The sequence below is a fragment of the Tachypleus tridentatus genome, chromosome 1 (genome assembly GCF_004210375.1).
Source record: "Tachypleus tridentatus isolate NWPU-2018 chromosome 1, ASM421037v1, whole genome shotgun sequence".
Lineage (NCBI taxonomy): Eukaryota > Metazoa > Arthropoda > Merostomata > Xiphosura > Limulidae > Tachypleus > Tachypleus tridentatus.
The window spans coordinates 37,199,421-37,212,305 of NC_134825.1; the positions used below are offsets into that span (position 1 = coordinate 37,199,421).

Sequence of the window (12,885 nt, forward strand, 5' to 3'; positions counted from 1 at the left end):
ATTTTATATTTGACACCTGAAAGGTGGTCACTAGCTCACAAAGAGTCACCATTGTAAAATTAGGTTAAAATATACAAGTTTTCAGTAATCTAAAAACATTGTAAGAACAGTGCAAGATGAACAGCTATGAAAAAACAACAACTTAAAACATTTGTTTCTTTTGTTTACATGAAAGTAATGAACTATAGGAATCATCAAGCCTACTTGTAAATATTGATAAAAAACAAACTTTCACAAAGCCGAAGTTACATTGCTAATTAAACAAAGCCAACTTCCTAGTTTAACTGAAAAATTATGTCATGATAACAAAAGCAGTCTGCAGGTTAGTGAGTAGATAAATACCTCATTTTGCCCAGTGATAAAAAAATATTGCACGTTATTTTTATCTGTTTTCAAGACACTATAAATTTGTGAGATGTTTATGCTTTGAGTCTTAGAGTCTATTACCAAAAATCAATCTCAAATGGAAAGACAAGTTTGCTTTTTTGAACTTGAAATTGTATCACTGCTGTAAACTTGATAATCTACAACCCTTGACTTTTAATTTTTCCACACATATATTCATTTACTGTCCTACTACTGAAATTTCTAGCTAGATAATTAAAATCAATTATAGTTATTAAATTTATGTTAATCACCATATGATTAAAGAACAAAAATGTTATAATTTAAAAACACTCAACTTATTTCTTACTTTGTAAAGACCATTCTCTTCTAAAGACAAGCTCAGGCGAGGATATCCCTCTGCTAAGTTTGTAAGACTTCCACTTGGTGGTGGCCCCTCAGCCATAACCATTGGTTCACTAGCATGAAGGAGAGCTGGGGTACTTTGGCATTCCTCTTGAGAAGATAATGCTGAAAAAAAAATCATTCATAATTTTTATTTAACCAATAACTTGTACTTCTACATAAAAAAGTTTTTGTTTTTATATATATCTCTATAAGGTAACCTGCTTTATGGTAAAATATGACATACTGTTTAGTTATATATTAACCACCTTTCTTAGTACAGTTTAGTGTGTTCAAGTATAAACACTGTCTTTCTGCAGTTTTTTTGCTTGATAACCATTATATGAATATATTCATAAAAAGTGTTATATTAAATGAACCTTCTCATACACTACATTTTAAGTGTTATAACACAGTTAGAGATCATTCAGTATCAAAAGAACATAGAAACATCATAAAACTTAATACAGCTTTCCCATGGCTATTCATTACCATCGTTTGCAGAATTTAAAACCATTAATGGTTTTTATTTTTATCATATTTTAAGTTTAAGCAGCTCATTCAACTTTCAAATCTGTTTTAATAAAAACAAAAATGCTATTCAAATCATTATACATTCAATTTAAGTTAATAACGACACACTAAATTACTATAAGAACTGTAAGCAAAAAAGTGAAAATTTTAAAATGGTCCAATAAAACTAATAGGATAATATTTTCAAAATAAAACAAAAGCAGGAATGAAAAATAAAACTAAATTTAAAACTGAGGAAAGCACATTGTTTAGTGATATTTGAATGAACTCTATTGGTTTGAGTGAAAATGATGTCTGAGAAAATTACAAAGAGTACTACATTTTTACCTCGAATTTCAAAGTAAGATCATGTTTTACTTATACAAGTGTTAGTAATACTTTTGTTGTAACTTTTAAAATAGGGTCAAATGATATTTTAGTACATTTTTTAGCCTAATTCATAGATTTACTTTTCCTTGATGTTAGAAAAATTTCAAAACTTCAAGTATTTAATAATAATAAAAGTTATTGTACTACAGGTTTACTAGTACACTTTCATCAGCTGTTAACAAATATTTTCCAATATCAATTAGTATTTTAATCAAACAAAAATTCCAGAATGATAACCTGGAACCCACTTTTTGTTTTAAAATGTTTTCACTTTGAATTATAAATAATAGCATCAGTTAATCCAGTTAATAAGTATCACTCACAACTCTTTATGTTGCCAGTACAAAAAAATAAAAGTTGAACTACAGGTCATTTGTTTGATAAAAAAAAATCAGTTTCTATTTAATAGGAACCTTATTCAGATTTATACATGAAAAAGGTTTAAGGAACTTGCTTTTCTTCACATGTTTAAAATGTCTTATTCAACTTCTCTCACATATAAAAAACTTATAAGTACAATATTTCCTTTAAGCTTAGGAGGTGACTTATTTAAATATGCCAAGTAAAACAACGTAGTAAAAAAACAAACAGTTCTCTGTATGTTTATGAGATGTCTTATTTTACTTTTTGGCCTATCAGGTACCATATTCAACTTTAAATTAAATATTGACAAGCTCAGTATCCTCTACTTTAGTTACTTCAATGAGCATTTTATTCAATATTTGATTGCTGAATCAAAAACCTCACTGTCCTCTGAATATTTGTTTCATAAATGATACAAAAACTTCCATATATTAACAGACAGTAATAAACTCACTATTATTTAGGATTTGCTAAACAGCCATCTCATTTAACTCTTTAAATTAAATTAGTTTATAAAGCATTTGATATCCTGTATTTGTTTCACTAGTTTTATAATCAACCAACCATGTTAATCAGATAGTAAGTTGTTTCATAGGTATTCCAATCATTCTCCCATACTGAATTATGTAGTAATAAGCTCACTGTTTCTATATTTTATTTAACATTTCTACTTGAAGCAAATAGCAATGAACTAATGATACACTATTTTAAAATAGCACAGCATTTTTCATTAATCCTGCAACAGTAAGGCCATCTAAGGATGGCACTGTACCATATACCAGTACTTGATAAATGCCACAATCTCTCCAAACATTAATTTAAGACAAATATCATTGTCACATTTATTCTCAGATAACTGGGACTAATTACTAGATTTGCATAAAGTTAATTACAGATTTTAAAATGAACTTTGTATATTTAATTTATTTAACACATGTTGTACATTAACTAGATCTTAATTTTTTAAAGTCAGCTATTCATTATATAATTACATAAATAAAGCTTTATTAAATATTTCATTTCATAAAATGTAAAACATCAATATAAAGTTAAGTATTTTCAAACAATAATTAATAAATTTACTATCCTTCTGCTTTTTCCTTAGAATGTGTAACATTCAACTATTCTATCCATACAGTAAGTATAATGGTAAAGTTTCTGGAAGATCTAGAACATTTTACACATTATAAGCTAATGCAATTTGTTTCACTTTATCAAAATGTTACACATTTCGTCACATCATTACAGTATTATTTAAATAATTATTTTCAGTGAAGGTGTGGTATTAGAGAAACTTTTATGTTGAAACATCAAAGAGATGTGGAAGATAACCAAGTTTTCTTGTCCAAATGCAAATTTCAAGTGGCTGCTTGAATATTTCCTGTTTATTATATTTTCATTGTTAACAACATGTACAATTTTTGTTTGTTGAGAAAAGATTGTTGAATAACTTTTTAATATTTTCAATGACTATAACAAATTACTTCACAGAGAAGACAGAGTATTGAAATACTAATTTAGTCAAAGTATACCATTTATGAGTTTAATAAAAAAGCAAATAGAAAGTAACAAAATTCTACCAATTTTTATTCACTTTTTTATGAAAACTGGAAAGTTAACATTTCCCTTACCTAAAAATTATTTCTGATACATATTTTCTCACACAGAATAGCTTGATCACTTGTGCATCTGCCTACCAGATTTGAATGGCACAAACTTTGAGCTAATTCCCACTTAACAATCATATATAAAATGTGAAGTGTGCCACAACAACCTTCTTGCACAGTAACTCCCCTGAAGCACTTGTGCTTGAAATAACTTCATTCTTAGACAAGGAAAGAAGAAAGTGCACCAGAAGTAAGAAGGATGGGTTGGAAGGTGTTTAGAGGTGAATATTATTAAACATACCTTTTCAGGTAACAAAAATGTTAACTTTTGAGATGATACTTAACCCTGCACACAAAAAAGATAGAATCCCACATTGAATACAAACATTAAACTTAGATGAGTTCCCTTTGGAAAGTGCCTGAAAGAAAAGTCCATGGTGTGAGACATCTGATTGCAGGAGCTCTGGAAGAGCACCCTCACAGGAAACTGCATCTCATCTTGATCAGGGTATGCTCTTGGCCAGAAGAAAAAGGGGTAAAAGATCTCTCAGTGTTGAAGAGATGTGTAGAATTTTTTTGATTACCAACTGAGCACCCACATGCAAGTGATCAGTGAGACAAGAGGTGTGGTGAGGTTAAGACATTATCAAAACTTACTGGATTTGTCTCACCCAGACTGAAATAGGCCCACCCTCCCAGTCACTATGAATTGGTAAGTGACATGAGTTCTCTGTGCTCAACTTGAAGAAGTAGGGGGAGACTTCTCATTGAAAAAACCTGGAGAAGTATCCAGATCCCCTTTGAATTTTGGTGGAAAAGTCTTTGTGGAGAAAGTGCAATGGAAGATTACAAAACTCTATTTTTAAAAAGTTAGCAAGTGTGAGCCAGGAAAGTTGGCAATCACTTCCTTGGTGCTGGCTTTTTTCATAGTAGTCTATGGAACAGTATGGTCTGGATTAGATAATTGAGTAAATTACAAATATTCTTCAAGTTGTCTTGCAGAACAATATATCTTAACAGTAAGCAATGGCAGAGAAGGGTAAATGATATGAGCACTTTCCATCATTCTAGCTTGATGAGAATTCTGAGTAAGTATACATACCCTTGGAGGCAACAGCCATCTAACAGAACCCCATGAAATTAAAAAGGGTCACTGAAAAAGAAATTGTATACATTTATCATAAATATGGTGAGGTGATTGAAAAAGTCAAGATCTATTAGAAAACGGAGCAGCCAGATGGTGTACATAAAGAGAGAAAAATGTATGATGAGTCATCCACATACCCATGAGGAGGATTCTAGGTCTGGCAGAGAGAAAATAAAAAAAAAACTGAGAAAAGTGATAAAATGAATACAAAAAAATGTGAATTTCATTGAAGGCATCTACATCCACAGAAGTCTAAAGACCAAAGCAATAAGATTAGAAGAAGAGAGAACCCTGAAAAAAAAAAAACCCAGACAGGGACCCCAAAATGTAGAAGCATGGGATGAGGAACTCCAAAGACCCCAAACATGTTCCAGGAACTGAACGAGATGTGAGTAGCCAAACAAGTAAAGAGTAGTTGATGTTTGAGCAAGGAAAGGTTGATCTGGGATATAGGATGGTAATCACAGGTGAGAAGGAGGAAAAAGCAAGTCTGGAAAGAAACACAGTACAAAAAGCTGTGGTTTCAATGGGCACATAAGATCATGCAAAACTCCAATGAGGTCTTAGAGAGTGAGAAAAGGAGGAAGAAGGTGAACATAGGAGCAGAACTAAGTGAACATGACAGGGGAAGAAACACCTTTTGGTATTGGAAACGTGAATTGCCATGCATAAAGTCACCAAACAAGTAGCATGGTTAGAGACTAACAAATCTTAGTCACAAAGCCAGGTACAAAGGCAAAAAGGTAGTTTCCAATGTGTCTGCTAGGAGAAAAGGAGTGGAAGATAAATCAATGACAAAAGACTCACCTATGTTGGTGACAGACAAATACACAGTGGAAAGGTTATAGGAATGTGACAAGAAGAATGCCACACAAATGGAAAGTCTGTAGCAATGGCAATGGATGAGACAAATTCCACATGTAAAGATGGAGGAAAACTATTACTTAATAAAAAGGGAATGTGTGTGAGGGTGAAGAAAGAGAAGATTGGTTGATTGGTTGGTCGATTTAGTGTTTTACGGCACAAAGCAGCTAGGCTATCTGCACCACACGTCCAGTAAAAAGGTAAATTTAGTAAAATTAATAAAAGAAAATTAAGGTAAAACAAAACAAAGTTTAAAAAAAACATAAATAACATAAAACCAACGTTTACATCTAGTCTACAACATCAAGAGAAAAACTACAGTAATTCAAGTTGTAAAGGACTTTCTGTAGCATAACTGTAATAATCATAACTCACCAAGAAGACTAACAGGTAAATACAAAAATCACCATCAATCACCTGAAGTTGGCCTTTACAGTCCTGGTTTCGAGTTATTTCATGTTACTGCCAGTTTCTAATTTCAAATCGAACTAGATGAACTGTGATTTTGAAAAGGGAGCCACATTAAAAAGGTATAATGTACAAATTAAATAAAACTTAAATGGCATTAAAAAGATTAATTGCCTTTAAAAAACTAAAATCATTATCATGGTGGACAGTGTCACCATCACCAATAGCACTGTCTAACGTTATGGACAACCCTTGGAACAGAACATGCTTAAAATGGTGCTGTTGTTGTGAATCGTAATGATGACAAGAAAGTAAAATGTGGCTGATTGTGACATGAGTATTACACAAACTACACACTGGTGCATTAGTTCCAGATTAAAATAAATGATGAGTTAAAAAACTGTGACCAATGCATAGTCTAGTTAAAACAACTTTCTCTTTCCAATCCTTATGGAAGCAAGACAGCCAAAGTCCAATACAGGGTTTTATTGGGAAAAGCTTGTTTTCACGTTGCTCACTCCAAGTCAACTGCCAGCTGGCACAGAGCCGAGCCTTAAATACAGGACCACAGTGTGTAGGACAGGCACAGCAGTGATAGTGCCAGAGCAGATAGACTTAGCTGCAGTGTCGGCGAGCTCGTTCCCGTGAATACCAATGTGATCCAGTATCCAGAAAACTGGATAGAAGTAGATGTTAAAGAGAAAAGGGCTAGTCGGTTTTCAATATCAGTCAGAACAGGGTATTAACCAATGTGAAGCCAGCACAGAACTAAGTGAGTAAGTATAAATCGTGCAGTTTGAGTACTGCTTAGCTTCTATGTGATCCAATGCAAGAGAAATGGTATACAGTTCAGCAATGAACACAGAAGCTGTCAAGGGGATTCTGTGCACAACCACCAAAACACAACAAACCATGGCAAAGCCCACACAGTCACCTGATTTCGAACCATCTCTATAAATAGGAATGGAAGGATGGTTCAAAAGTTGTTCAGTAAATAACAGACAGTATTTCAAATCAGGAGTGTCTACTTTTCTCAGATGAGTTAAAGATAAGTCACAACTGGGGACTGTAAGAAGGCATGATGGGATGGGCTGACCAGTGTATACAGCAATGTTATCCAAGGAAAGACCCAATTCATCCAACTGCACCTAGATATAAAGGCCAGAAAGAGAAGAAGACTGGGGAGATGAAAAGGAGTCTGAAAGGTAAGTGGACAAAGGCTGAGCTGGTCAAAGTGGCATCCACAATACGACTTGATAAAGAGAGTCATATGTAAAAACATGGACCTAAGGGAGGAGACAAAGAGAGGAAAAGGCATATGGAATGATGTGAGACCAGACCTAATTGCAAGCACCAACAGCTGGAGTTGTAGATTAAAGAACAAGGGACCAGAATAGGAAGCCAGGAGTTGAGAAGGGTGGCAAAGGCATTTATAAAGGATATGCTCAATCAAGAGTAAACACAACAAAACACCTGCTGCGATGGGGGTGGAGATCATTCCATGGGTAGAATGCAGACTGATCAAGAAAGGTAGTCTGTCAACAAGTTTTTCTATCTATCTAAGTTGCAGTCATCTATCACTAGACATAGCTCTCTGTCAGACCACTCAAATACTTCCTATTCTGAGCATACTTTGTATATGAAATTCCTGCTTCCACCACTATATTAGCCCTCCACCTTCTCTTTTGCCTTCCCTTAGCTCTTTTCCCTATCCCAGGTTGAATTCCATTGTTTTTAATGTCCCTCTATTATCAGAATATCTTGTTATATACCAAGCCCATTTCCATTTAGTTCTGAGAATGAACCATACTGAACCTATTATATTTGTTGTTTTTTCTTATTCTGTCATTTCTCCATTTGTCTTTCAGTGCTATATGAGTATTTTTTTTTCATCCATAGCTCTTTGTGTGGTTTCTATTTTTTTTGTTAGTGCCATGTTTGGCTGCCATATAATAAGGTTGGTAGTACACATTGACCCATGACTTTTTTATTCAAATAAAGGACATTTCATGATCTTTTCAATGAAATAATTGGAATATCTTGATCTTTTAGAATTTCTTTGTACCTTCCAGAACAATGCCATATTGCCTTTATTCTTATCATAATTTCTTTTTGTCCATTGTTATACTTTCCATTTTGAGGGTTTATCCTAAATATTTGTATTCTTGACACTTTATTTATTCTTTCTCAATTTTGATGGTATCTGTGTCTTAAGAGTTAGACATATATTTGCCTTTTCCCCTTGTGTAATTTTAATCCTGCTTTCTAACTACTGGCATTCAAACTGTTTAACAGAGCTTTCATTTTTTATGGTTGAATTTCTAAAGAAAACTGCTACATGATCAGCAAACCTTAGATTTTTTAATGTCTCACCATCTATTTTTATATCTTCATTCTCGAACTCCGTTTGTCTGGAAACGTCTTACAAAGTTGCTGTACTCAGTTTTGGAGATATTTTATTACCCTGTTTCACCCATCTCTATCTTTATCAAAATGTATTTTTCTTGTTGTGTATGTATATATATCTTTTAAGATTTCAATGTACATCAGGTTAACACCTACTGTAGCTAAACATTCAATATTGTGCTGTGTTCTACAGAGTCAAATTCTTTTACATAATCTTATAAATTCCACACATAAAAGTAAGTACTATTAATTTTATTTTTCTATTAGTTGGTAAGTTGTTGAAAATGTTTTCCTTAAAGCCTGCTTGTTGTACTGGTTAGTGTTCTTTAAAAATTTCTCACCAATTACTTTTCTGTCAAACTCTTGTGAGACAATAGAATTATGGGGTGGTAATTCTTTATATCTTGCTTGTCTCCTTTTTTTTATACAAAATGATGACCTCAGCCTCTTTCAATTTATTTGGCATCATTTGTAATTCCAATATTTTATGAAACAATTTTATCTGCTTTAATGTTTCCATTTCACCCACTTTCAAAACATCACTGATGATCATATTATTTTCTGGAGGTTTCCTACCCTTCATCTATGTTAATACATTCTCCACTGCTGAGACTAAAATTTTAAGTAGTTCTTTCTATTTTATCTACTTTGTTGTTCTTAAAATTCATTTCTGTTCTTCTTTCATCTTTAACAGTTGATTTGTTTAAATCTCTGCAAAAATTGTTCATATGTCAATTATTTCTGTTCTATCTTTTGTGGTGATTCTTTCCTTGTTTTTTATTGAGCATATTTTTGTGTTTACAGTCCCTCTATTGATACTCTTAGGTCTTCTAGGCTTTTAGGATCTTCTCAATCTTTTCTTTTTCACTATATTTGTTAACCCAGCATATCTGACTTTCCCTTGTACAGTCTTCCTCTCTATTCATCTTAATTCCTTTCTCCTGCCATCTATTTTCATACTCATACTCATCTCTGTTTAAATTTGTTTTGAAAACCTGTTGATTTTTTTCTGTTTTTTCAATTAAAATCTCATTTATTTGTTCACAAAGATATGCAGGTCTTGGTCTTTCTCAAACACTCCAAGTCTGTTTTATAGATTTAATTCAAAATCTTTTTATATTTTCATTTAGATGATTAATATTGATCTTAGAGGTTTCTTATGTTGTATAGTTTTAAGTCTAGTTTTAAGTATAGTTTTTAGTTTTTAAATCTTTTATTTATCTTAATTCATATTTTCACCATTATGTGATCCTTTCCTATATCTGTCTTGGTTATGACTTCACAGTTTTTCATTATTTCCTTCATGTTCACCAGTATGAAGGCAATTTACTTTCTGTGTGTTTTTATTTGAACTTTCCCATGTCCAATATCTAATTTTTTATTTCTTAAAGTATTTCTTACTACGAATTGTTCTTTCTCTGCAAACTCATTATGTCTCTCTCCTCTATTATTTCTTTGACCTATGCCATATTTTTCTGTTCTTTGAAATGGTTCATTGTCTCCTTTAATTCCTATTGAAATCACCGATGACTATTTTCTACTTTGCTTTGCTTTCTCTTTGTACTTTTTCAACATCAACACAGAATTTATCTCATCAATACCACACTCAGGTGTTGGGACAAAAGCTTGATTACTGTCATTATTCTTTTCCACCAAGATTTATATCTAGGGATATCATTCTATTTGATTGTGTATGAAAACTTCTAATATAGTCTTTCATTGATGAATGGTGACAGAGGCTTCACACCTTTTGTTTGTGAATCTTGTTCTGTCTTCCCCACCTCATATATCCATATTACTTTCATTTATACTAGGCCATCTCCTATTCTTTTAGTTTTTCTTAAACCCAAGATGTCCCATTTAATTTCTTTATTCTTTTCCAGTAATCTTCCAAGGCCATTACCATATTTTATAGTTCTTTCATCATAAGTACAAATATGTATGGTATACTTTCAAGTTCTTTTATCAGTCTGTGATCTTCATATTGGATTTAGACCAAAGATGTCATGAAGCAGAATTAGCTTTCTTCCATTTGAAGACTACTCCATCAGGCATTAGGCACTGTGGCCTCTTTTACCTTCTGTGTTCTGGTGGGATTTTGACCAGATGTGATATTAATGGGTAGTTTTATAGTGAAACTATCACTTGAAGTATTTTGTTAACTGAAATACTTACTGCCAGTCATTAATGAAAATGATTCTTCTGCCTGCAGGTATGTTAACACTGACCATCAACAACATAACTTATAAAAATGCCCCGAGATGGTATCCATCATGTTGCTCATGCTGACTTCATCGTTTTCCTGGTATGATGCCCTAAATGGGTACTGACTGCTAGAGCCATTTAAGTCTTGAACTCGTGATCTGGGCAGGAAAATTACTCCCTGAAACAGTACTAAGTGCTATCTGCTACCAACAAATAACAAACAAAATAAATATGATACAAATGAGCCTAGAAAAGTATGTCCAAGACCCAAAAGGAGAGGATCATAGAGAAGGTGCCTCTCAAATGGTTGGTGCAAGAAATGATCATGAAACCCATGAATCTGAAAGGTACACTTGAAGAAGATAAAAAAAAAACGTTTATGCAAGAAAATAAACACAAAACTTGGTGAATGAAGACAATATAGCTCAGGCAAAGAGGAGAGGGCTGAACACAAACAAATAAATCGTGGCTGATCACTGACCACCCAAGAAAGATTATAGATTAAGTAAAGACATGTGAGGAAAAAAGGATATAAGAAAAGAAGAAAGGACAGAAACCATAGTGGAGAAATGAAAATTGACTGTTGGTGTAAAATGAGACCAAAGCAGTAAGATAAGAGGGGAGTACCCATAAAATAATACACTGACAAGAAAAGCTATAAATTAGACTTCTGGTGGAGGGAGCAAGAGAAAAAGAGGAAAACGTTAAAGTTGTAATGGAAAGGTTAGAGTTAGACTGATCCAGATGAGGAACAGGAGTTAAGGGTAATGTGAAGAAAGAAGAAAAACCTGGGAAAATAATGAAGACTGTAGCCATATAATATCAGTTCAAGTCATCAGGGAGAAATAAATATTACAGAACACATCTGAGCAAAGTAAGAGACCCAAGCAAATACCATGTACCTGAGGAGGAAGGAGTACAGTAAAGAGTAGCATAATCTGACCAAATTGCAGAGAAATAAAATATGGAGTGATGAGTTGTTGGCAAAAAGAAGGGAATGAATGAATATTTACAGTAAAACTATCTGAAACACAATAAAGTGTCTCAGACAAAAGGTTGAGGTAGGAGAGGAAATACGGAAGGTTAGTGAGAAAAAGACAAAAATGTTAAAATGGACAACCAGAAAGCAAAATATATGGTAAAGACCAAATTCCCAAACTGGATGAATAGACACCAAAAGACAAGAAATCAGCAAAAGGGAAGGAACAACTTCTGCAAGTTAGGACAAAAAAAAATCTTGAATCTAAGGGTGCAAGACAGGAGAGTAGACAAGGTAAACTCCAAGAATTGTAAAATGTGGGGTACAGAAATAAGAAAGGACACTGGATAGATACAGAAAGGAATATACCTAACAAAGAAATACAGAAAGAGGCTGGTTTTCTGAAAGGTACCACCAAAAACAATATCATTTCTGTCTGAGAAGAAAAAATTTCACCTGACAGGATAAGAGTAGGAAGCCCAGTAAACATGTGGTTATCCACAACACATTTAGAAATGCCTGCAATTACTCTGACAATTAATGAGCTTCCAAAATCCACAGTAGAAATAAGGCCAGTGTGTGGATAATGTCAACTCACATAGTCCCAGGTTGAAGTCATCATCATTTGAGAATTCAAGAAAAACATTAAAGCTTTTGAAACAAAATATACAGAGAACAAAATAAAAGTCTCAAATAAGAAAATTACACATGTCTGTTTAATACAATGTTAAGAAGAAGAATGAGGTTATCACAAGTACCAAGGTGTAGTTACTGCTCTTGGAGATTGTCTCTCTCTCCTGTTGGTAGAGGGTTTTAGTGTATGACGACATCATTATGCACTTGAAGTTCACATCAAAACAGGTATTAGGTGGAAGTTGCCTCAAGGCTAGTGGGATGCCAATCTCATAGGCCGATGCATGAGAGATCATGCTACTTTGTGTGAAGAGATTAGTATTTATCAGAAATATATTTTTAGGTATGAAAAATGTTAAGTTTCCAGTTTTCATGAAATAAACCCATTAAAGAAACATTTTTTTCTACTTATACAGTTACATGTTACAATGTTCGAGCACCATATGCAATTTTGATTCAATGAAAATTTTCCATTATAACTTACATAAAAATTGTGAGAAGTAAGGCATATATCCACAGTGACATTCACCTCCAGTTAAAACTGGAAGACTTTAATTTAAAAAATTCATGATTCTAAACTTGCTTCTGATTTTAATTTATCAAACTTTATAGATATCTACAAAATTATTTTACTTTGTTCA

The 12,885-nt window shown here is 33.0% G+C and overlaps 1 pseudogene across 1 annotated transcript in view; it reads right to left on the reverse strand.

The window, feature by feature from the left end:
- The window catches only part of LOC143246281 (uncharacterized), a 166,683-nt pseudogene that overhangs the window by 28,076 nt on the left and 125,722 nt on the right, over positions 1-12,885 (reverse strand). Inside the window, exon 9 of the transcript XR_013025900.1 lies at positions 695-855. The product of XR_013025900.1 is annotated as an uncharacterized LOC143246281 (transcript). The remainder of the gene's footprint in view (positions 1-694; positions 856-12,885) is intronic.